The following is a 22,921-nucleotide window of genomic DNA, read 5'->3' on the forward strand; positions in this document are numbered from 1 at the left end:
GATGTTATTCAATCTGTATATTGAACAAGCAGTAATGAAAACAAAAGAAAAATTCGGAGTAGGTATTAAAATCCACGGAGAAGAAATAAAAACTTTGAGGTTCGCCGATGACATTGTAATTGTGTCAGAGACAGCAAAGGACTTGGAAGAGCAGTTGAACGGAATGGATGGTGTCTTGAAGGGAGGATATAAGATGAACATCAACAAAAGCAAAACGAGGATAATGGAATGTAGTCAAATTAATTCAGGTGATGCTGAGGGAATTAGAATAGGAAATGAGACACTTAAAGTAGTAAAGGAGTTTTGCTATTTGGGGAGCAAAATAACTGATGATGGTCGAAGTAGAGAGGATATAAAATGTATACTGGCAATGGCAAGGAAAGCGTTTCTGAAGAAGAGAAATTTGTTAACATCGAGTATAAATTTAAGTGTCAGCAAGTCATTTCTGAAAGTATTTGTATGGAGTGTAGCCATGTATGGAAGTGAAACATGGACGGTAAATAGTTTGGACAAGAAGAGAATAGAAGCTTTCGAAATGTGGTGCTACAGAAGAATGCTGAAGATTAGATGGGTAAATCACATAACTAATGAGGAAGTATTGAATAGGATTGGGGAGAAGAGAAGTTTGTGGCACAACTTGACCAGAAGAAGGGATCGATCGGTTGGTAGGACATGTTCTGAGGCATCAAGGGATCACCAATTTAGTATTGGAGGGCATCGTGGAGGGAAAAATCGTAGGGGGAGACCAAGAGATGAATACACTAAGCAGATTCAGAAGGATGTAGGTTGCAGTATGTACTGGGAGATGAAGAAGCTTGCACAGGGTAGAGTAGCATGGAGAGCTGCATCAAACCAGTCTCAGGACTGAAGACCACCACAACAACAATGCAAGACGAGTAATTGAATGATTCAGTCTTTCGCAATGATTTAGAGGCGAAATCTGCTGGTCGGGTAGGGATTTCACAGTGCAGTTGAACTGTAGCTGTGCGCGCATGGTGGTCCATCTGCGTCCGTTCAGTAACCGTCCGCAACAGTATGAGTTCGGAAGGAGCTCGATTCGAACTGCGTATATCCGTCTCAGCAGGTTCGAAGGCGTGCTCAGTAGGACTGACAATGAGGCCACGGGGTCATGGCTGACTCACACAACCGCCCAAAAAAGTGATTCAAATGGCTCTGACCACTATGGGACTTAACATCTGAGGTCATCAGTCCCTTAGAACTTAGAACTACTTAAACCTAACTAACCTAAGGACATCACACACATCCATGCCCGAGGCAGGATTCGAACCTGCGACCGTAGCGGTCGCGCGGTTCCAGACTGAAGCGACTAGAAACGCTCGGCCACAGAGGCCGGCCCACAACCGCCCATATGACCTTAAAATACATTCAGGACTATGTTTATGCGGTGATAAACTAGGTACATGTGCATTAACTGAATATAATAAACGTCATGCAATGATAACCGAAGGTTGTAGTTCTCAGAGACAGACATAAATTTACTTTGTTTCGTTGCAGCAACATATAACGGTGCCGCAAGGTTAAAATTTAATAGCTGTTAGAACTGTTTAACAGTTCTGAGGGACAGGTTCTTTTCTCAGTTTCAGATAACCCATCACAATTTAGGACTTGGGGTGTAGTTGTTCTATCCCGGGCTCAGTCCTTAGACTGCTTCCCCTGATCGAAGTGTCTAGTCCTGACACTGAAAGCACAGTCTGTCTGATGGACTTACGTTACTTTTCGTGATCAAATTACATTCAAGATAGAGGATGCTCAGCAAAAGAAAGACATGAAAGATAACAATTACGATTTATTTGTACTTCCTATAATGAGCGACTCAAAACTTTTTGCACTGTCCAGCCACTTTAATATGACCACCTAAGAAAAGCCCGAATAACCATCTTTTGCAGCACGGACTGCTGCTAGAAGTGCAGGAAGAGAATCTCTGGATGGTACCCACAGGGCTGCGGTGCCAAGCCGACACCAGTGCTGTGGCCAATTGCTCTAGACTTCTCGGTTGAGGATCCATGGCGCATATAGCCCGATCTAGGTGGTCCCACAGATTCTCGATTGAGTTTGAATACAGGGCGTCTGATGACCAGAGAAGTACGGTAAACGCATCCTTGTGCTCTTCGAACCATGCAAGTACACTGCGAACTGTGTGGTGCATTGTGCTTACATGTTCCCCTAGGACAGATACATACTTGTGCTGATAAAATGTGCCTTCCCGAATGACAAGATCACTCAGGGTATGCAACGAAAATCTCTCCAGAGAACATGTTCCCTCCCTCGAACTGGAGCGTTCCAATGATTGTCGTAGGGTGGTTGTTTCACGCCGTACACGCCACGGCCATCCTTCCGATGGAGCATAAAATGCGATTCATCTGAAAAGCCTACCTGTCTCCACTTAGTAGGCGTCCATTTTCGGTACTGGCGCGCCTCCGTCGCCGATGAACGGCAATCAGTATAGGGCCATGAACCAGGTTTCTTGACTGAGGCGGACCACTTTGACAAGCAGCACTCTGCTGCGGAGAACCATATGCAACAATGCTCGCTGAACGGTCTTGACGAGACACTGACGATAGTCTCTATCTCAGCGGTCAGTTGTTAACATTTTCACGAATAATCACCCGTACACATCTCCGCAGCCGTCGTTCAACTCTCTATCTATGGCCCGCGGTTGACCACAGTTGCCTCGGCACCGGTTTTGGATAGCGCTATTTTGCCATGTATGGCGGGTGAGCTTTAACAATCGGACATGCGAGCAGTTCACAGATTTAGCCGTTTCGGCAACGCTTCACCCCTGGCCCAGAAGCCGATGATCATGCCCTTTTGCACCTCATTTAAATCTCTACGTTTTCCCATAACGGCCACGCTTACAGTGGTTTTTTCCGTAACCCCCGCCCCCTCCACGACACGCTTCGTATACTGTCCATTTCCAGAGCTGGCACCTACCGTTTGTGAGAGGTAATTGCAAGATGAAGTAGAACATAGACGGTGGTAACATTAACGTGACTTGACCGCGTATATGTTCTTTGACGCCCTGCCATTGACTAGCGCTCACTCTCTGCCATGTACTGTTGACTGGTTCTTAACTACTTCCTCTGAAATGTTGTGTCTAGGGCGGCAACAATATAAATCGAGCGAGCTTTAAAGAATGAAATGTACATAATTGTCGTGAGATCACATCAGAAGCGGCACTGGGCTGGCTTCCACCAACAGCGGCGCAATAACAAGGGCTAGGCCAACCCATTTGGCTCATATATGAACAGTTTGCTTGTGTACAACCTAAAATGAAAGAATGTAGGATATTCCGGCTCAACACTGCCCCCATCACGTGAAAAGAAGTAATTTAAATTGTAACCCAAGTGGCAGTTGTACAGTTCTTACTGGGTTTCCAGATAAACATTGCTGGTCTGAAGCATCTAAACAAAGTTTTTAACTTGGCGATAAAAATAAATGTCACACAGCTGGCACCCACGTGTGCTGTTTGGCGGTGTATTACTATTGCCGTGCAGGTCAATTAACCTTCGTGATCAATAAAGAGGGTGCCATTTGTTTATCCACCACAGAAATCCGATTTCAGACAAAACTTATCGGCAACGTACAATTTTAAAACGTTCTTAAGGTATCTTTTATGAACTGAATTTGTCAAATTTTCAGATAGTGAACTGTATTTCTCAAATTTTCAGATTCGGAGCAAGTGACATAAATGATTTTTAACTAGTCCGTTAAACGATTGATCTCTTCTGCAACCCAAGGACCTAATTTAACATTAGATTATTGAAAGCGGAGAAAACGTTAGACAATAATTTTCCAGACGCTTTGATTGAATATTACGCCGTGTACTAATACGTTACTTTGTTTGTATTACCAAATGTGACGAGGATTCGTTTTTCTCCCTCATGCGAGAACTGGCATCGAATGTTCGTTCGATACTCTCATCGTCTTTGGTCGGTGTTCAGCGTATACTGACGATTAAATCCAGTAATATGCGACAGTGCAAGCATACTGATAAGTGCTGCTAGTTTCTGTGTAACGTTGATGTTTTCTGTCTCCTTGTGTCACACTTATTTCGTGACGTGCCGTTCACGAATTTTATACTCCAGCAGAAACATGCTTTGCTCTAGATAATGATGCAGCAAATGTAAACTCACAGTTGGTCCTACACTGAAACGCTGCATCTGCGGCCCGCTGCTGGACTTTCTTATTCGTACGTACTCGTCAAGCTGAATATATTCGACAAATCGTTCGAATGTTCATTTATTTATCGACTGGTGTTTGTCGTGTCTTGTCCCTCCTTTAACGACATCATTTTCGCAGAATTTTAATTCCATCTTCCTTTCCAGGGCCGTTGGTGCTCCATTGTTATGCAATGTTTCTGAGTTCCAATTTGTATGTTTTTTGGCTAACGCTACCGCATTTACCTTTACTTCGACGCGTATAGCTCCGTAGTTCTATCGATCGTCAACCGATTCATAATACTCATCCGGAACTGATGAGGCATGGCTCGTTTGCGACTCGACATATCCAAAATGTAACGAATGATTTCAGACTCATTAGTCTCGTCACCTACTATTGTACTACCGGCACTTTCTTCACAATACGCTTCTTCGACGTCAACAAAAGTCATTTCGTTCTTCAGCAACAATAATCAGCCGACAGTGGTCACTCCTACCAATTTGGAACGCAGAGAAATAAACTGACTGCTTCGCGTAGCGCATTAACAGTACTCCTGCCTTGCAACAGTTGCCCAAACCGAAACACAGCATGGGTCACATCCCACTTGTTGTCGCCTGTGAGAGGCTCCATAATAATTGATTTCTGCACTGGACGGCTGCACGTCCTCCACCCTTCCTCGGAGGTTCGAGTCCTCCCTCGGACATAGGTTTGTGTGTTGTCCTTGCGTAAGTTAGTTTAAGTCAGATTAGGTAGTGCGTAAGCTTAGGGACCGATGACCTTAGCAGTTTGGTCCCATATGAGCTCACCATAAATTTCCAATTTCGTCCTCCACTATTACGAGGGCATGCTGAAAAGTAATGACTCAGAAAACTCTTAGAGCTTCTTAAATAATTTTTTTAACATTCTGCGTCTTTATTCTTCGTGTCTACATATTTATTTCTCAACACAATCTCCCTGGCAACAAACACAGCGAGAGACCAGCTTGTTAATACTATCACTGTACAATGACTTTGTTGCTGGAGCCACAATCTCACCTCTGCTTGCACGCTTCATCACTGTCAAAGTGAAATCCTCGAACATGTTCTTTAACTTTTGGAAACAGATGAAAACTGGATGGGACCAAGTCGGGAATTTATGCAGGATGATCGATGACTGTTAAAACCATGCGTCTGATTGTTGCTTATGTCGCAGCGCTCGTGTGTGGCCTGGCATGGACATGCTGAAGGATAGGATGCTCCACGTGTGGACGATTAGAACCTCGAATATCACACGCTGTTCTTCTCGCACCGACATAGTTACATTACGCACCACCATGTTGCTTGCTACACCTCGGAGCTCTTTAGCGGCAGAGGACTGCAAATAGTAGACATAAAGAATAAAAATGTAGAATTAGTTACGGTTATTTTATTTAAAAAGCTTTCAGAGTTCTCACGTAAAACATTCCGAGGCATTACTAACTCTGTCTTCTGTCCCAGAGCCGCGGTCTCCTTCGTTCTTTCCTGCTATTATTGTCTCCACTCATTGTTACTGCCTGCCCGCATCTCGTGGTCGTGCGGTAGCGTTCTCGCTTCCCACGCCCGGGTTCCCGGGTTCGATTCCCGGCGGGGTCAGGGATTTTTCTCTGCCTCGTGTTGGCTGGGTGTTGTGTGCTGTCCTTAGGTTGGTTAGGTTTAAGTAGTTCTAAGTTCTTGGGGACTTATGACCACAGCAGTTGAGTCCCATAGTGCTCAGAGCCATTTGAACCATTGTTACTGCCTCTTCAAGTTCTCTCTTACTGCTACTACCTCATTCGTTCCTTCCCATTGCTGCTGTATCTTCTCACTGTCACTAACTCACACTTCTTCGTTGTCAGTGTCAGAGACTCTGTCTCATCATTAGTGTCACTCACTCACTTTCACTTCCTAATTCTCTTTATTCTTGTCCGACTGGTACTGTCTCCTTCACTCTTTTTCTAGTGCTGTTCCGTCAGTGTCAACTGTGTTCCACGCCACTTTTCGGATAGTCTTTTAAACAGGACTATATTCGCCTTTTTTATCATCCGACAGGACATTTTTTCGTTGGTTCCTTTCTTTTCCATGCCACAGTAGGGCATGTCACTCATATCAAAAAACTTTTTTGCGTCAGTGACATTGTGGTAGTTTACTTGTGCGAAATTGAAATAACGCAAAATTAATTGTACACTCTGACCGCATTTTACGTGTGCTATAACATAGATTTCCCAGAAGGGTTCTGATGATAAAGGGAACACTTAACATCATTTTTCTGCGTGCTACGTTACTTTACTTTTTTACCTCACAGCGGGTTTTACATGCGTATTTTACGTGAAGGTGTAGGATAACTTTGAACCTCTGTATCTCGGAAACGGACGAAGATGCCAAGAAGACTTTAAAGACTGTTGAAGATGGGCATCTTAGAAATGTATGGTAAATATGTCTGCTATTCGCTGTGCTTAACCGTTTTGGTAGCCGAACCTCTATTTTGTTACAAAAAATGGTAAAAGGCAAATCATTTGAGGTTTTTTTAAGGAAGCGCTTATGAATACTTGTGCCTCCATAAGCCCATTAAGGCACATCGTAGGTCACACCCACTGCAAAAGGAACGGACGGATTTGCTCCATTTGGCTAAGGGGAGAAAATGTATAACAATCATACTTTCTCCCTGTACAGTAGCATAGTGACACAATGATGGTCCTTCTATTTGGTATACAAATGGTCGCTATCCCCACAGCTGTCTGAAACACTTGACCCTACGTTTATATTACCAACAGAACCAGAGTTATGAGAACCACATTTTTATGCTCGGCTTTTTGGATAATGTGAGACAGCACATGCTGTCTCATGCGCACCTATTTCGCTACACTCCGACCATATTACCGACGATAAATCGTTCTTATCCCAAAGAGCTGCTGCAGATCATTGTGTTGGCCGGATTCTCGTTTGCTATTTCCCTCGACTACTCGTGGACTCGATTCTGTGCATCGGTCTTGTAATTCGTGTAACTGAACTTGTGCCTAGTGTTCAACAATCAATATGTGTACCACGTCACAACACAAAGTTCCGAAACCGTTCAACAAACTTTCTTTTCGCTACCAGATATACCTTCAAAAAACATATACAATTTGATTTAGTACCCTCATCACAAACTCCAACAAGAAACAACGTTTCCTTTGGAGTCATGTATCACACAAATGAAAAAATAATTGTTTTGTTTGCCATACGTTTCGCACGGTATTAATGCTAGATACAGAATTTCGATACCATATCAGTTTCTGCCAAATTCACAAAACAAATACAACGAAATTCAGAAAGCAGTATCCCTGGTTTCTGTGGCATAATTTTTTTCGGTATACTGAAGATAGTTACGAAGTTTCAATAGCACATATATTAATGTCAGTTATATAGACCACATGCAGTTGAAGTCAGAAAACAACATTCCTGATGGACGCCTTATCGACTGATGCAATTAAAATGTTTGAAACAGCTGATACCCTGCACAAAGTTGCACAACGACCACACAGTTAAGAGAATAAAATCCTACTAGCCGCAGGACAATCATACTTGCTTCGCCTCAGAAGTAATGAGAAAATTCGAAAGAGCTTTTATTGCAGGCAGGTGTACTGATGCTCTAAAGAGTTTGTGGAGAACACCGTGACAGAGGACAGAGTCACGACAGGACGCTTCGTATATGGCAGATTATTGGGCATAAGTACACGCACAGTACAGTAGACAAACAACCATTTATCTTTTGACATTGGGAATCTCGGTAATTCATCTCTCTGCAGTTCCATGATGAATTGTATTTTGGAGTAGGCTTAAATACGATTACTTCTCAGCAGCATTGTTCTGCGTATGCGCTTGTCACAGAGGAGAACGATCTCGACGATTTTCGAGACGTGAATCTAAGATCAGAGAGACAAACATAGCTTACCAAACCATCATCGTAAATGAATCCTGTAAAGAGGTCTGGAGCAAAATATAATTATGGTGAGTAGTATCGGGCGAGCTATCGTACGACGCTGAAAATAGCACTAGAAAATTAATGTAATCAGCCACCGCGTAATAAAAGCATCCCGCATCCTGAAACGTTGGCTGCAGCAAACAAACGGAGGAATGTCTCCTAATTTCCGCGTGAAAAACTATAATAGTTTAGATCTCTTTTTATGTGTGTCTCCCATATAACAGTGTCAACAATTGCTCAGAGATGTATAGTGATGTGCGGATGGTTTCTCCCATTCTATATGTTACGAGAGCTAACTATTTGAAATTTCCTAGAAAAGTGGAAAGTTTTATATCGGCTAATGCATAGTAACCCAACCACATATATCAATTTATGGTAACCTTAAAATGTTGAAAAGGCCCATAATGTGTCGGTGCCACCCTTGAAAAGAAATTCTCTGCAGGTCGCTATCGTTCACTATATTCACACAGTGGTGTAGCTAGGGTAGGGTAACAGGCGCCCAGTTCAAAGTTCAACGTCGCACACGCCTCCTCTGCCCCCCCCCCTCCCCCTCTCACATCAACGACTCACCGCCTGCCTTTCTGCCGACATCACTCAGTTTAATCCTTACAGCTGCAGTCCCAAGGCTTGCAATAAAAACGTAATCCCCTTTTCATTGTTCCACTGCCGACCAATGCAACGCCATAACAAACAAAGCAACGACGCAAAATTTTAGTTGCATTGGCTTACTTAGCATAAAGAAAGTAACTAAATCGTATCTCTTTTATTTTTGTTCTTGAGGCTTCAGATTTTTTCAATGCAGCCAACATTTTAAACTCAGAATAGCATTTACACACAAAATACTGAAGTATTTGTTGAATGTACAAAAGATTCCGTTCACCATTTGGTCCACTACAGTTTTTACCCTCTACAACTAAGTGATGGGAAAACCGACCAGTTAAAACCGATGCCGGTATCTTAGTCCTGAATAACTTGTGTTTTTTTGGTATTTATTTGGCTTCGGTTGTACAAGATTTATTTTCATTTTTTACTAATAACCGGGTTTATAAAGGGCACATCAATTTACCACATCAGGAGCGTTAAAATTTTTGGTTAGTAAACAGAATTTTTATTGAAACTTCGTGGCAGATAAAAACTGTGTGCCGGACCGGGACCCGAACTCAGGAACTTTGTTTTCCACGTGGAAGTTCTCTACCAAATGAGCTACCCAAGCACGATTCACGCAGCTTCTTCATAACTTTACTTCCACCAGTACCTTGTCTCCTACCTCTCAAACTTCACAGAGCCTCTCCTGCGAACCGTGCAAGACTAGCGCTTCTGGGAGAAAGTATACAGCTGAGACATGGCTTAGCCACAGCCAGGGAGATGTTACCAGAATTAAACTTTCGCTCTGCAGCTGAGTGTGCGCTGATATGAAACTTCCTGACAGATTAAAACTGTGTGTCGGATCGAGACTGGAACTCGGGACTTTTGCCTTTTGCTGGTAAGTGTTGGTAGAGCACTTGCCCGCGAAATGCAAAGGTCCCGAGTTCGAGTCTCGCTCCGGCACACAGTTTTAATCTGCCAGGAAGTTTCTTATCAGCTCACACTAGCTGCACAGTGAAAATTTCGTTCTGGAGAATTTTTATTAACAACGAGAGATGTTTATTCGTAAAATTTCTATTGCTTTGAAATATTGGATTATTATAGAAATAGGAAAACTGATTAGCAGTATTTTAATAACAATGTCTACAGTTAGAAATAGCAACTTACACATGACATAACAATAGGTAAATTGGTAAATTATGGCAGAGACAATACTGTACTTCTTGCAGTGTGGCGTGTAGAATTGGCAGCTCCCAAAAACAGAAAAGCCAGACTTGGTGTTATGTTCAGCCAGACTTTTTGCCCTAAATGCCGGACTACCTATTTTAAATAGAAATAATGTCATTTAGATATTTTCAATCGTTAATTAATAAACTTAAAGGTGCTTAAACTGGAAAAAAGCAGTAAACGTCCTTATAATTTGGCAATTATGGTAGCAACTAAGCGCTCAGTCTTCTTAATTTATTTTTTCTTCCTAAGGTGTACGTAAAAATAACCTTAAAGTTCTTCAGTGAGCAAAATAAACAATTGTACGTTCTTCTGGGTCAGAAAGTGAAAATATATTCAATAACTTTTATTTCAAGTAGGCTTATAAAATACATCGGGAATAACTAGTTAATTGTTTGCATTTCTCATTTGAATCCACTTTATTTCCAGGAAATCATTGCTCGGGACTCTTCAAAGGATAATTTTAAACTACATAACAACAACGTCTTTGTGATTGTGCCGGTTTGCAACTCATGGTGTTCTTTTATCCATGAAATAGAACACCATTCGACGTTGGCATTATGGCCTGGAATTGCAAAATAATGTTGTAAAATTCTTCATTATACACTTGCGTGTCTCAATACTGGAAGCCGCGACGCGCGAACATGGCGGGAGCCGGGGCGAGTGGGCGTCAGATGTTTTTCACCTATTACTTCCCTCGGTCACTCTGCGCGCACCGTGCTTTGGCCAACGAAGAAAACATAGGACACAGACATAAGAATAGCAATTTTTTCCTACACTGAAGAGCCAAAGAAACTGATACATTTGCCTAATATCATGTAGGGCCCCCGCGAGCACGCAGAAGCGCCGCAACAAGTCGTGGCATGGACTCGACTAATGTCTGAAGTCGTAGGGAATTGACACCACGAATCCCGCAGGGCTGACCATAAATCCATAAGAGTATGAGGGGATGGAGATCTTTTCTGAACACCACGTTGCAAGGTATCCCAGATATTCTCAATAATGTTCATCCCCACGGAGTTTGGTGGCCAGCGAAAGTATTTAAACTCAGAAGAGTGCTCCTGCAGCCACTCTGTAGCAACTCTGGACGTGTCAGGCATTGCATTGTCCTGCTGGAATTGCCCAAGTCCATCGGAATGCAGAATGGGGCGGGCATTAATGGATGCAGGTGATCGAACAGGATGCTTAAACACGTATAACCTGTCAGTGTTCTATCTAGACGTATCGGGGGCCATATATCACTCCAACTGCACACTCCCCACACCGCTGCAGGGCCTCCACCAACTTGAACAGTCCCCTACTGACATGCAGGGTCCATGGATTCATGAGGTTGTCTCCATAGCCTTGCGCATCCACCCGCTCGATACAATTTGAAACGAGACTCGTCCGACCAGGCAACATGTTTCCAGACATCAGCAGTCCATTGTCGGTGCTGACGGGACCGGGCCAGGCGTAAAGCTTTGTGTCGTGCACTCATCTAGGGTACACCAGTGGGCCTTCGACTCCGAAATCCCATATCGATGATGTTTCCTTGAATGGTTCGCAGGCTTACATTTGTTGATGGCGCAGCACTGATATCTGTAGAAAACTACTGAAGGGTTGCACTTCTGTCACGTTGAACGCTTCTCTTTAGTCGTCGTTCGTCGCGGCCGCAGCGTTGTCGGAGATATGATGCTGTACCAGGTTCCTGATATTCGCGGTACACTCATGAAATGGTCGTCAGAGAAAATCCCCTCTTCGTCGCGACCTCGGAGATGCTGTGTCCCATCACTTCTGTGCCGATTATAACACCACGTTCAAACTCCCTTAAATCTTGGCACTGCAGCAGCAGTAACAGATCTAACAAGTGCGCCAGACACTTTCTTACATAGACGTTTCCGACCGCAGTACCGTATTCTGCCTGTTGACATATCCCATGGGATGGGATTGAATAGGCATGACTATACCAGTTTCTTGGAAGATTCAGTGTATAAGTATATATCCCAGTAGTATATTCCAGTATTCCTAATACTTTTTACCGTACGTACGTCATTTGCTTGGAACGGGCCCCAGTTGCGGTTTCTCTACTTGATCGTTAAAATACCTAACGAAGACCGCATGTAGGCCCTATTTGTTCGTACACGGACGTAGAAACCGAGACATGTCTGGTTGAAGCCGTACTCATGGCAAAACGTGGCGGTGTGGCCTGTTAGACGGTACTCGTGTACGTGCAGTTTCCAAGACTTACACCTACCTGGTCTACAAGGTAGTTTCTCACTGGTGTATTCGGACGTCAGTTGTATTGCGCAGTGGCACCATCCGTAGATCGTGGAATCATTTTACGAAGTGAGTTAACAAGAGACTACAATGCTCTATTCACCTTAAAGGATTAAGAATGGGGCGAGGTACAAGAAACTTGGGACATCGTATAAGAAGAAAACATCCCCTACGTTCATTGGAAGAGAAGGTAAAATTTGACGTTATACCTGTAATATTATTGACGTGCTGCAAACAATGGATAATAACTGAACCCCTATTAATGTGGTAGCTTCAGGGTGAAAAATTCCTGCCATCCAAAAGCGGCGAAGCAAGGAAGTCGTCAACTTGTGACCTCTCGCTCTCGCTATCACTGCGCTCGTCTGCTTCACCTTCGTTATCTTTGCTGGACACAATGGGACCGATTTCTGTCACATCGTCAATCCCGTATCGATCGTGATCTCCTAGTCCACCTTCATCAGAATTTTTCAGTCTTTGTTCGGAGTATGTGTTTGTAACTGGAAGTAATGGCAATAAAAAAGCGAAAATCTATTATTTCAGAAACCAGTTATTTTGAGCAGTTTTAAAAGTCAAATTGAACTGGAGCCAAAAAGTACCGGTGTAACCGAAAATTGTTTTTTCTTCAGCTACAACCAGCAACCGTACTACAGCTTCCAATAATACCGTAGGCAGTTTCTGATGTCTTAAGGGAGCCTGAATGTGAACGGGCTGCATTTTTATACCTCGCTTTCAGTGCACATTACTCCTGATCTACAATGCGGAGGAAGTTATGGTTTTTTACCAACAATGAATGACATTAACTCAAGCTGTAAAAGGAAAGTCATTAAAATATCTGTTGCAGTTTACGAATTACAGTATTTTGCCTAAAAGATGTTTTTATAATACACGTTCCCATTCTGGTACCATTTTCTGGTCCATCATCAGTCTAGTAGCATTCAGACTGTGGCAGACTGCTGTTATCATTCATAGGAACACATTATGCCTCTCGTTTTGTAGTTTGTAGTATATCTGAGTAAACAGAAAAACCCTTATTATACCACATTACTATTTTGTCTAAAAATTATATACAGCGGACCAACATAGATCATTTCTGCGATGTATTAGGCATAATACAAAGATACTATCCCACTCTTCACTTGAGAGAAATTTGGTGAACATGGATGTAACCATTGTGGAGTTATTTGTACCTAATGTTCTGAAAATGTAGTTTCGAGAAAATGAGAAAAGAATGTTTACAGTGTTTTTTACTCACCGTATACCTCTTTCAGAACATTCCAGCAGCATACTCTAGCTGGCCAGCTGCTTCTGTATCTTCTGTAGACCTCTTCAGGAGCCTTTTCCTTACTCTGGACTCTTTAGTGGTAGCTTCCACAGCCCTTTCAGCTTCAGCTAGTCGCTGACGATCTATGGCAGTCAGAGCAGCTATCATATTATTTCCTAGCTGGATGCCTAATTTATCCATTACTTTTGTCCTGCTGAATATACCATCATTGAAACAGATGAGAGCATCCATCACACCGATTTTGAGTACTATCCATCCAACAAACTCTGTTTCTGGTACTCGTTGCCACACACAGCTGTTGAAACTCTCATTAGGGTTTTGTATACGGCCTTGTAGACATTTGCTAAGTAATTTCTTATCCTAAAGGTCGTTGGGTTTATTGTTTCCATGACTGTGGCAGGCATGGAATGTTTATGGTGATATTCTTTGCCTGAAGCCAGTGTGCAGACATTTATTCAACAAGCGGTTAAGACTGTAGTAACAATTTAAAAGTTAATAAACCATACATTTTTGGAAACGGGAAAAATTTGTCTTTCAGATGGCGACAAATTTTTTGTTCGATTTTTCACTTATTTTCACGTCCAGATCATCTTAATACATCACCGACCGTCCAATCCCTTGTTTTAATTCAGTGTAAAACTTCCTCCTTTCTTACCTCAGTGGTCCACCTAATTTTCAACATGCTTCTGTAGCGCCACATACCAAACACATCGGTACACTTCTCCTGTTCCCCCACATTCCTTGATTAACTTCCGTGCAATACTGCTCCCCAAAAGTACATTCTCCGAAATTTCTTCCTCATACTAAGAACGATGTTTGATACGTAGACTTCTTTGGGCCATCTGTGCTTGCATCAGTCTGCTGTATCACACGATACACTTGTAGCATTGAATAACTACAACATAGACGTCATTAGTATACCAATGCTTCTTCTTATGTTCATATTTACCACCACAAGTATGTTATAGTGCATATATCTACAACTGTCTAAAATTAAAGCAACGCCAGGATGTCTAATGAATGTAAGAGGTTTTAAAACTATTATATCAATTACAACTGTAACATTTGAATGAATGGTAGCCGTTACAAAAATAACGAAGTTACGAGTGCTGAATTTTCGAATTTTTTTTTTTTTTTTTTTTTTCAAGTTAACATTTTACTGCCAAGCTCGTGCGAGTGACGAGAGGTAGATATGATGCCTCACTTTCAGCGAATTATACTCGTTATGCAAGTTTACTTCCGTATCTACGATGAGTTATGATTTTTAGCCACTCTCCAGCATTTAATACCACTGTTTCCTATTTCCATCAACAATGCACGCGTACTTATTTAAATGAACGTTTATCATACTTTACAGAGGTCTGATTTGTATGAAGAGGAGTATTATTCTAACATTCTGCATGGTGTCTGTTTGTTCTAAATCGTGTCTCCCTACCACTTTCGTGCAACGAGACTCTGAGCGTGTTTTTTTAGCGAATTGACTAGTTTGAACCTGGGACCTGTTGCTGGTATGGAGACGCCAGACCACACATGGCATGTAGAGTTCAGAAGAGTTAAGTGTGCCTAGCGATGATATAATAAAATACTTAATGATTTCAGCGTCAGCTCCACTGCACTCCCTGTAAAAGAATCTTAATACTAACTAAATTTAGTGGAAGAGGTTCAAGGCTTTCCTATTTTTAGTTAACTGGTAAAATAACGTCGAAAAAGCAGTTAAGTTTACCATTGGAAATTTTATTCTACTCACAAAACAATGTTTATAAGTTGCACTACTGATAAAAGGAAATATTTTAATACAGGACGATAAAAACCAACTGCGTTCACCAAAATGTGAATGAATATTCCCTGAATGGGTTTCCAAGTTATATAATGGATCGAAGGATGACCTATGCCATATCACATCTATAATCTAGGTTTCAATTAAGTTCCATAAGAGAGAAAACTATCAAAAATGGTCAACAGTGACCTTCAATTATCTTTAATTACTTATTTAACTTGTTGTAAATTACAGTGGCTGATGTGGCTTGTCAATAATTATATAACAGAAAAATCATCGCATTTCAGATTTTAACTTCTCGTAGCGAATGTGAATACCATGAGCTTTAACTGACGATCGACACTAGTATTACGCAAAAAGGGGATGTAACAGATGAGACTTCTGCAGTTCTGAGTGAAACCTTAAGCGCTCTCATGCGGCATCGTGTGCGTTCCTTACCTTGTCGGTTTTAGTCAGCGTCAGGGGGCGGCGGGCACGCAGCTCCACGCACCTCGCCGTCTCGGAAGCAACTCTTCTCTAACCTCTCCTTACTACAATTTACCGAAGCTGGTTTAAGAAAAGCTATCTGGCTGTGTTTTCAACTGACCAACCAGGGATTCAATTTTAACCTTAAGCTCCGCCTACAAAACTTCTGTCTATCCAATGAGAAACGTTATATTTTTCGTGGTGGGGCAATGTTTTTAATGTCTGCAACGTAACAGAGACGCGTATAGTGTCACGCTAAAACTTTCAGCTGGTGTGGCCCTTTTAGTGTTATCGTAAGTTCTATATAGTTCTTCTGGAGGGCTCTATCATTTAACATGGTCTGGGGGTGGTCTTGGCGGTCGGCTGGTGACTTGGGTGTCCGTCCCTTATCGTAGAGCCTTCTAGCTTAACACGTTTCTGCTCTCGGCTTCTGTTCTCGTTTCTCCCCTCGGAACTGCGTCTGTTTCACGGTGGGAAGGTATGACATGCATTTAGGTGTTCTTGTGTTAGTCTGTGGTATTCCATTTGCTCACTCGTTGATCGTATTACTTTGGTTAATTTAATGTCAGGATTTATTCGGAGCTATGTGACATACTGCCGGATTTACTATCATGTCAGGGTTTTAATGGAAGCTGTTGAATTTGCCTGACACCTTACATAATTACTCTGGTTGTAAGAGCAACGAAGGCTACCTTTAAAAAGATTGTGATTTTTGCGGTACTAACTGACCGCCACTATTCGATTATTTGATTCCCAGGCAATTGGAAATTGTAACATTGTCGAAAATTCTGGATACAGCATTTATGATATTATTAATGCAGCACAGATAGGGCTGATAGTAAATTAATTTTGACATTTTGTACTGCAAGCATAATATTAATTTTAAATTAAATTGGGTATTTTTATGCTTTAATATCCTCTTGCTAGTTACTGTGCACATAGTAAGAGTGTGTTTTGCTGCTATAGTCAACAAACCGTAAGTGTATGTGTTCAAAACATCTTCACAACATCAGTGCCAGTATGGATCCACTTCCGAGTGATTATGGGGACATGATGCCCACCCCCCACAAAAGCATTTCATCAAACGTTTTTACATATAGAATCAATCAAAACAGTTGTGACACTGTATTAGTAAGAATTTGAGAAAAGTTAAAATAGTCGTTTTAATGCTTCCGTAGTCTAAATAGTGTTTCTCCATTTGAGTAAAATGCACAGAATGTTCATACAAACATAGAAAACTTCTGGGATGTAGTGCAACTCGCACATCACGCTGGCTTGAACGTCAGTTACATCACTAAAAAGTATTGTGGTGCGTTCATATGGATAACACTCGTGATGATTTTTTAAAATTAATTGTCGATGTTTTGTATTTCCATCAAGTCAGGGCAGACATCCATGGTCATTGTTTTTGTTCGGTTGTCCAGGTGTGCAGGAAAAACTTTATGCACACTGTTCTCTTCTTCGAAACATTCTGGAGCAAGTCTTTAACGCTTATTTCACAGATGTTGCTCCATCGCGTCCCCTGTTTAACAATGCCTTTCAAAACTGTCTGGTCGAATTGCACATCTGTTGTTTAGAGTTGTTAGTTCAAAGTGTCGCCGTTATCTCCATAAAAGCGTGCAAAAATGTAACAGGACATAGAGAAAGCGCCACTGAACAGTTTGAGGTAAGGAACCTTGGGTCGGAAAACCAGCTTAAGGAGATATGCAAATAAATTTGTCTACCGCTTTGTCGAGCATTACTGTTTTCCAGCTCATTTGCAACTAACATGCGTACAACCTTACACGTTCTGTGCTACTTATTTACATGTACGTTCTTTATATCTTGCAAGAAAATAAGGAGGAAAGCCTGATTACTAGGAAGTCATGATGCAAGTTTTGTTTACTTTGCATGTCCATTAGGTGTCTTTGTTGTATCTTATTTACATTGTTCCAATACAGAACGTGCTATGAATCAACGTCAGACCCATTCATTATTCAGTGCTATTCACAGACGTACAGTACAATACTATGGAGCAGTTCCGGTACAGTTTCTCAGAATTTACTGACATGCACCTTGTGTATCGGGAAGTAAGTTGCAATGCTCTCGCTGCTGATGGGTTGTACAGGGATCTATTTCCTAACAGGCATTATCCATCACGACTATTGTTTATTTCTCTCGATCTACGAAAGGTGGAGACTGGTTCTTTGGAAAGAAGAAACGAGGCACCACCATCACTAGTAACTTTTGCACTAAACCACGGCACCGTTGGGTAGTTCATTGCCGTGATTTAGTGCAAAAGTTACTAGTGATGGTGAAACGAACATATGTATGTACAGTCTGTGCTGTTTTACGATATATGGACATGTGTGCTCGCACTACTTAGCAGCGTTACGAATGTATATAACAGCAAATGACAAGGACATATAAATGTGTCAGCTTGTATAAAGTAGACATGGCTTAAAGCCAAAACATCTGCACTTGATAATGACCTAAGGGCGAAATTGCAATAGCGGAAATAAAAAATTTAACAGTCACTGGCGTAAACATGACGTCTTTCAAGAAATTTCACATGACTGTGAATCCCAGTTATGAAAAGTTAATTAAGATCTCCACTTGTCCTGGTGTCTAATATCAATTGTGCTTGTACTGCATTGCCGCAGATGGCTCGACACTGTTTTCTCTCGTCATTACCTTGCTGTAGCATGAAATACTGTAGCTCAGTGTTTAAGACACAGCATGTGTCTCTAAACTACAGTATTTCATGCCATAGCACGGCAATGACGAGAGAAAACAATGTGTTATCTTCTGCGTCAATCACGGCACCATATTACCAGCACAACGGAGAGCAGCCGTCAGAACAAATGGAGGTTTGAGCCACTCCTGGAAGCACGTTCGGATAGCTGAAGAGATTAAGGGAGTCGGCTCGCAGCCGTGCTAGCGTGCGGAGCTGCTCCGCGCGCCGTCCGACGCTCCGCTCTCGGCGGTGTTTACTTCCGCGTCGCGGTGTTTGTGTATATCGAGTCCAGTACTAACGTACACCATGGCGCACTCGTACCGCCGTGCAACGATCAAAGTAACGTTTCAGGCCGAACATCCACGACCCAGAGCTTTCGAAGTCGAACAGTTCAAACGCGAGGATCTACGTTTGAACCCCCAGGACGTAATCGGCATACATTTTTCCATCACTGGAAGTGTTGTCTACATCAAGATGTCGACGGAGGAAATTTGCAATGACATAATTCACCGTCATGCCAACGGACTGAAATTTAAACACTCTGATGGACATATGGGTGCTGTGACAGTCGCCCATGCTGGATTCGGTCTCCGGACATTGCGGGTGTTTGAGCTCCCGTTCGAGGTGCCTCAGGATGTGGTCATTGCCGCTTTCCAACCATATGGCACCGTCTTGGGTCACATCGCGGAGAAGTGGCAAACATTTACGACCTACCCCGTATTAAATGGCGTCCGGCAAATAAAAATTGAGCTGACGAAACATGTCCCATCGTACCTGCTGATTGGCGGTGTGAGGGCCATCGTCATGTACGATGGACAGCCACGAACGTGCGCAGGAAGTGGCCAGGAGGGACATGTACGTTCCGAATGCTTACACCGCCGTTTAATTCAGACGCCGTTACGTGAAGAGACCCAGGCTTCGACGGTCACGTCCTTACCCATCACCTACGCCAAGGTTGCACAGGACCCCGTCGTACCAATCTCGATTGCGCCAGCAGCATCGTCGACGCCACCCGCCGCAGCACAACGCGCCGAGGACACAAGCACGGTGTCGCCTCCAGTGCTCGCTTCAGGACCGTCCGGTTTGCAGACCGAAACCGCTGTTCCTGTTGGAACCATGGACGTCGACCTCGGTGTCGTGCCGACGTCTGCCTTTGTCCAGACGGGTTCGGCGTCAGACGACGGGCGACCACATTCTGATTCAGAAGGCCACATCAGAAAACAGCGGTCTCCTCGCAAACACAGGAAACGACGACGAACGCCTTCCGATGACGCCCTTTCTCAGACGGCCCCAAGAGATGTCGACCTGATGTCTGACGGTGATCTCCCACATTGCGTCCAGTCACGCGATGTGGCAGCAACAGGCGCCCCTCCTGTGACGCCTACTCTCCCAGCCAGGGACGTGTCCTCGCCGTTGTCAACGAATGATGACGGCGGTCCCCCTGCCACTCATGTTGCGGAATCCACAACACCCGTTCCGGAAGTACGTGACCGTCACATGTCCACGTCGTCGGCTTCCTGGGCCGATGACGTTGAAGAAGAAGTGGAACAGACTGCCAGCGTGTCCGCACAGGAGTCCACCTCGGCGACACTGGGGCTGGCGCCCCGCCAGTAATTATCACCACGGCGGGACCACCGGCGGGTCTCCACCTGCCGACTACTTCTACCGCACGTTCCGCAAATACTGAGGATGGCCGTACACAGCAATATCGTATCGCCACGATGAATCTTGCCACCATTCGTGCCCCCCATAAACTGGCCATGTTCAGAGACACTATTTACTCTGCGGATGTGGATATAGCACTCTTACAAGAGGTGTTTGTGGCTGACTTCCTAGTTCCCACCGGACACAACGCTCATGTTTCCCCCGCATCCGATACCGGTAGCGGCGTCGCCATCCTGCTACGCGACGGACTCCCTGCAGAGGACGTCATCTACCTCCCCACTGCGCGAGGTATGGCCCTCACACTGTTCGGCGTGCGTATTATTAATATCTACGCTCCGTCCGGCACTGGTCGCCGTCATGACCGACAAACTTTTTTTGCCGAAAGCGTCACACCCCTCTTCACCGGTCCGCAGGACGATTTGGTACTCGGTGGGGATTTTAACTCGACACAAGAGCCCGCGGACCAACTCCCGCGACATTCCCCTTGTGCATCTCTCTCAGTGGTCATCGACCGTCTCCGACTTGTTGACACATGGAAGAAGCTCCGCGGAAATCAACCGGGATATACATTCTGCACCTCTCACTCGTCAAGCCGCATAGATCGCATCTACGTTACCCGCTCCCTTGCTGATGGCACACGTCATGCGGAAGTCTGGCCCTTGGCCTTTTCAGACCATGATGCGTACCTCTGTGACGTCACTCTCGCCCGACAGCAAGTGTGGCATAGTCGTGGTCTGTGGAAACTCAACGTCGCCCACCTGACCTCCTCAGATTGTCGCCGTATGGTCGAAGAAGCGTGGGCACGCTGCCACCATCGTCGAGAAGCCTATGACTCCACCTTATCATGGTGGCTCTCCTGTGCAAAGCCGACCCTCAGGAAGACTCTGATGAGTTATGGGAAGGAATTAAAGGCGTGGCAGACTAATACCCAGCACTTCTACTACACCATTCTACGTGACTGTACGACGATGCCTTTCTCGCCAGCCCGGCAGTCGATGGTCCATCGCACGAAGGCGCAGATCTCCTTGATCATGCGGCGTAACTTGGAAGGCACTGTAGTCCGTTCTCGAGCTTCTAATCGAATCCCTCAAGAACGTCCGTCGATGTACCACCTCCTTCAGGAAAGACAACGACGACGAAGAGCTCTGATCCAAGTCCTCACTGATGTGGAAGGGCGCCGGCACGACACCCAACAAAGCATCGGTCGCGCTCTCCATGCTCATTTTGCCGGGCTATACGCAGCCGTACCGCATTCTGCAGCACTGATCACAGAAGTCGCTCAGCTTACTACGAACACTCTTCCGGAGGATGCAGTGCATGACCTCCAAGACGACGTCACCACAGATGAAGTGGTAGACGCTATCAAGGCGGGTTCCGATAACAGATCTCCTGGACCTGACGGTATACCCATCGAATTTTATAACAGTTTTCACTATTTGTTGGCTTCCACGTGGACGGCAATCGCACAAGAGCTGATGTCACCGATGACAGTGGTCCCGAGCGCCTTTCTAGAAGGCATTATTATCCCCGTACATAAACCGCGCGGGTTATCGAGAGTCCAGGACTATCGACCAATTACTTTGCTCAACAGCGACATGAAAATATTCACACGGCTACTGGCATCGCGACTCAAGAAGGTCGCACGTTACGTCACATCCTGCGACCAGACTTCCCTAGGAGGCGACAACAACATCCGTACGGCCCTTTGCCGTTACAGAGACATGATAGCATTAGCGCATCATCAGCGTCTCCCTGGCGCCTTGGCTTCACTGGACTTTAGCCAGGCTTTCGACCGTGTTGACCACTTCTATTTACGGACAGTTCTTCAGCATATGGGTTTTCCTGGCGGTATTGTCACAGCGGTTATGCGCCTGTTGAGTAGTGCAACCTCTAAAATCATGTACAATGGTCGTCTTACACCGTCCCTGGTCATCGCACGATCTGTACGACAAGGATGCCCTCTTTCCACGATTTTGTATGCTTTCGCCTTGGAACCCCTGCTCCAGGGCATGCGCCAACGTTTGGAAGGTATGGCTGTGCAAGGCCACCGTTTTTGTTGTACAGCCTACGCAGACGACATAGTACTATATCTGCGCAGTGAAGATGAAGTACGAGCTGCACTGACATGGGTGGCGACTTACGGCGAAGCGTCGGGGAGCTGCCTCAACGTGTCAAAATCCAAGGTCCTGCTCATTGGTGAGGGCTTGCCGGAGAGATGCGCTGCCCCCCTTAGTGTCGCCGCCACCATACGGTGTCTTGGACTTGATTTCACAGCAGACCTGCGCCGCTCAGCGACTATCAATGGTAGACGTTTGCTACAGACAATCAGAGCAAATCTCGCAGATCACCGGCTACGAGCTCTCGACGTTATCCAACGCGCGCAATACGTGAACATGTATCAAGCTTCCCGTATACCACACGTGGCTCAAGTACTACCAGTCCCAAATCTCCTGGCGCGACGACTGTTGATGGCTTTCGGCTCCTTCGTCAGCTCGGGGATGTTATTCAAGGTGCAGTATGAATCCCTTGCACTGCCACGAGATCGTGGCGGGGTGGGACTCATCCACGTGCCGACTCGTGTCAAGGCACTATACGTCAGCTCCCAACTAAAACTTTGGTATCGTTGCCCGCAGAGCCTTACTAGCCTCCTGCTTCACAACTTTGCACCGGCCTCCTTGTCCGCCCCAGTACTGGTATCGACCATTCCAACCCCCTTTTATTACATCCAACGATTTTTCCTGGAGTTCAGTTATATCTACCGGTCCTTACCACTTACCCGTTTGTACCTCACGAAAACAGTCTCCGAATTGTT

At 44.3% G+C, this 22,921-nt stretch overlaps 1 protein-coding gene across 1 annotated transcript in view; it reads left to right on the top strand.

Moving 5' to 3' along the window:
- The window catches only part of LOC126251513 (luciferin sulfotransferase-like), a 320,306-nt gene that overhangs the window by 271,923 nt on the left and 25,462 nt on the right, over nucleotides 1–22,921 (top strand). The gene's annotated exons all lie outside the window — the stretch shown is intronic.

The sequence above is a fragment of the Schistocerca nitens genome, chromosome 4 (genome assembly GCF_023898315.1).
Source record: "Schistocerca nitens isolate TAMUIC-IGC-003100 chromosome 4, iqSchNite1.1, whole genome shotgun sequence".
Lineage (NCBI taxonomy): Eukaryota > Metazoa > Arthropoda > Insecta > Orthoptera > Acrididae > Schistocerca > Schistocerca nitens.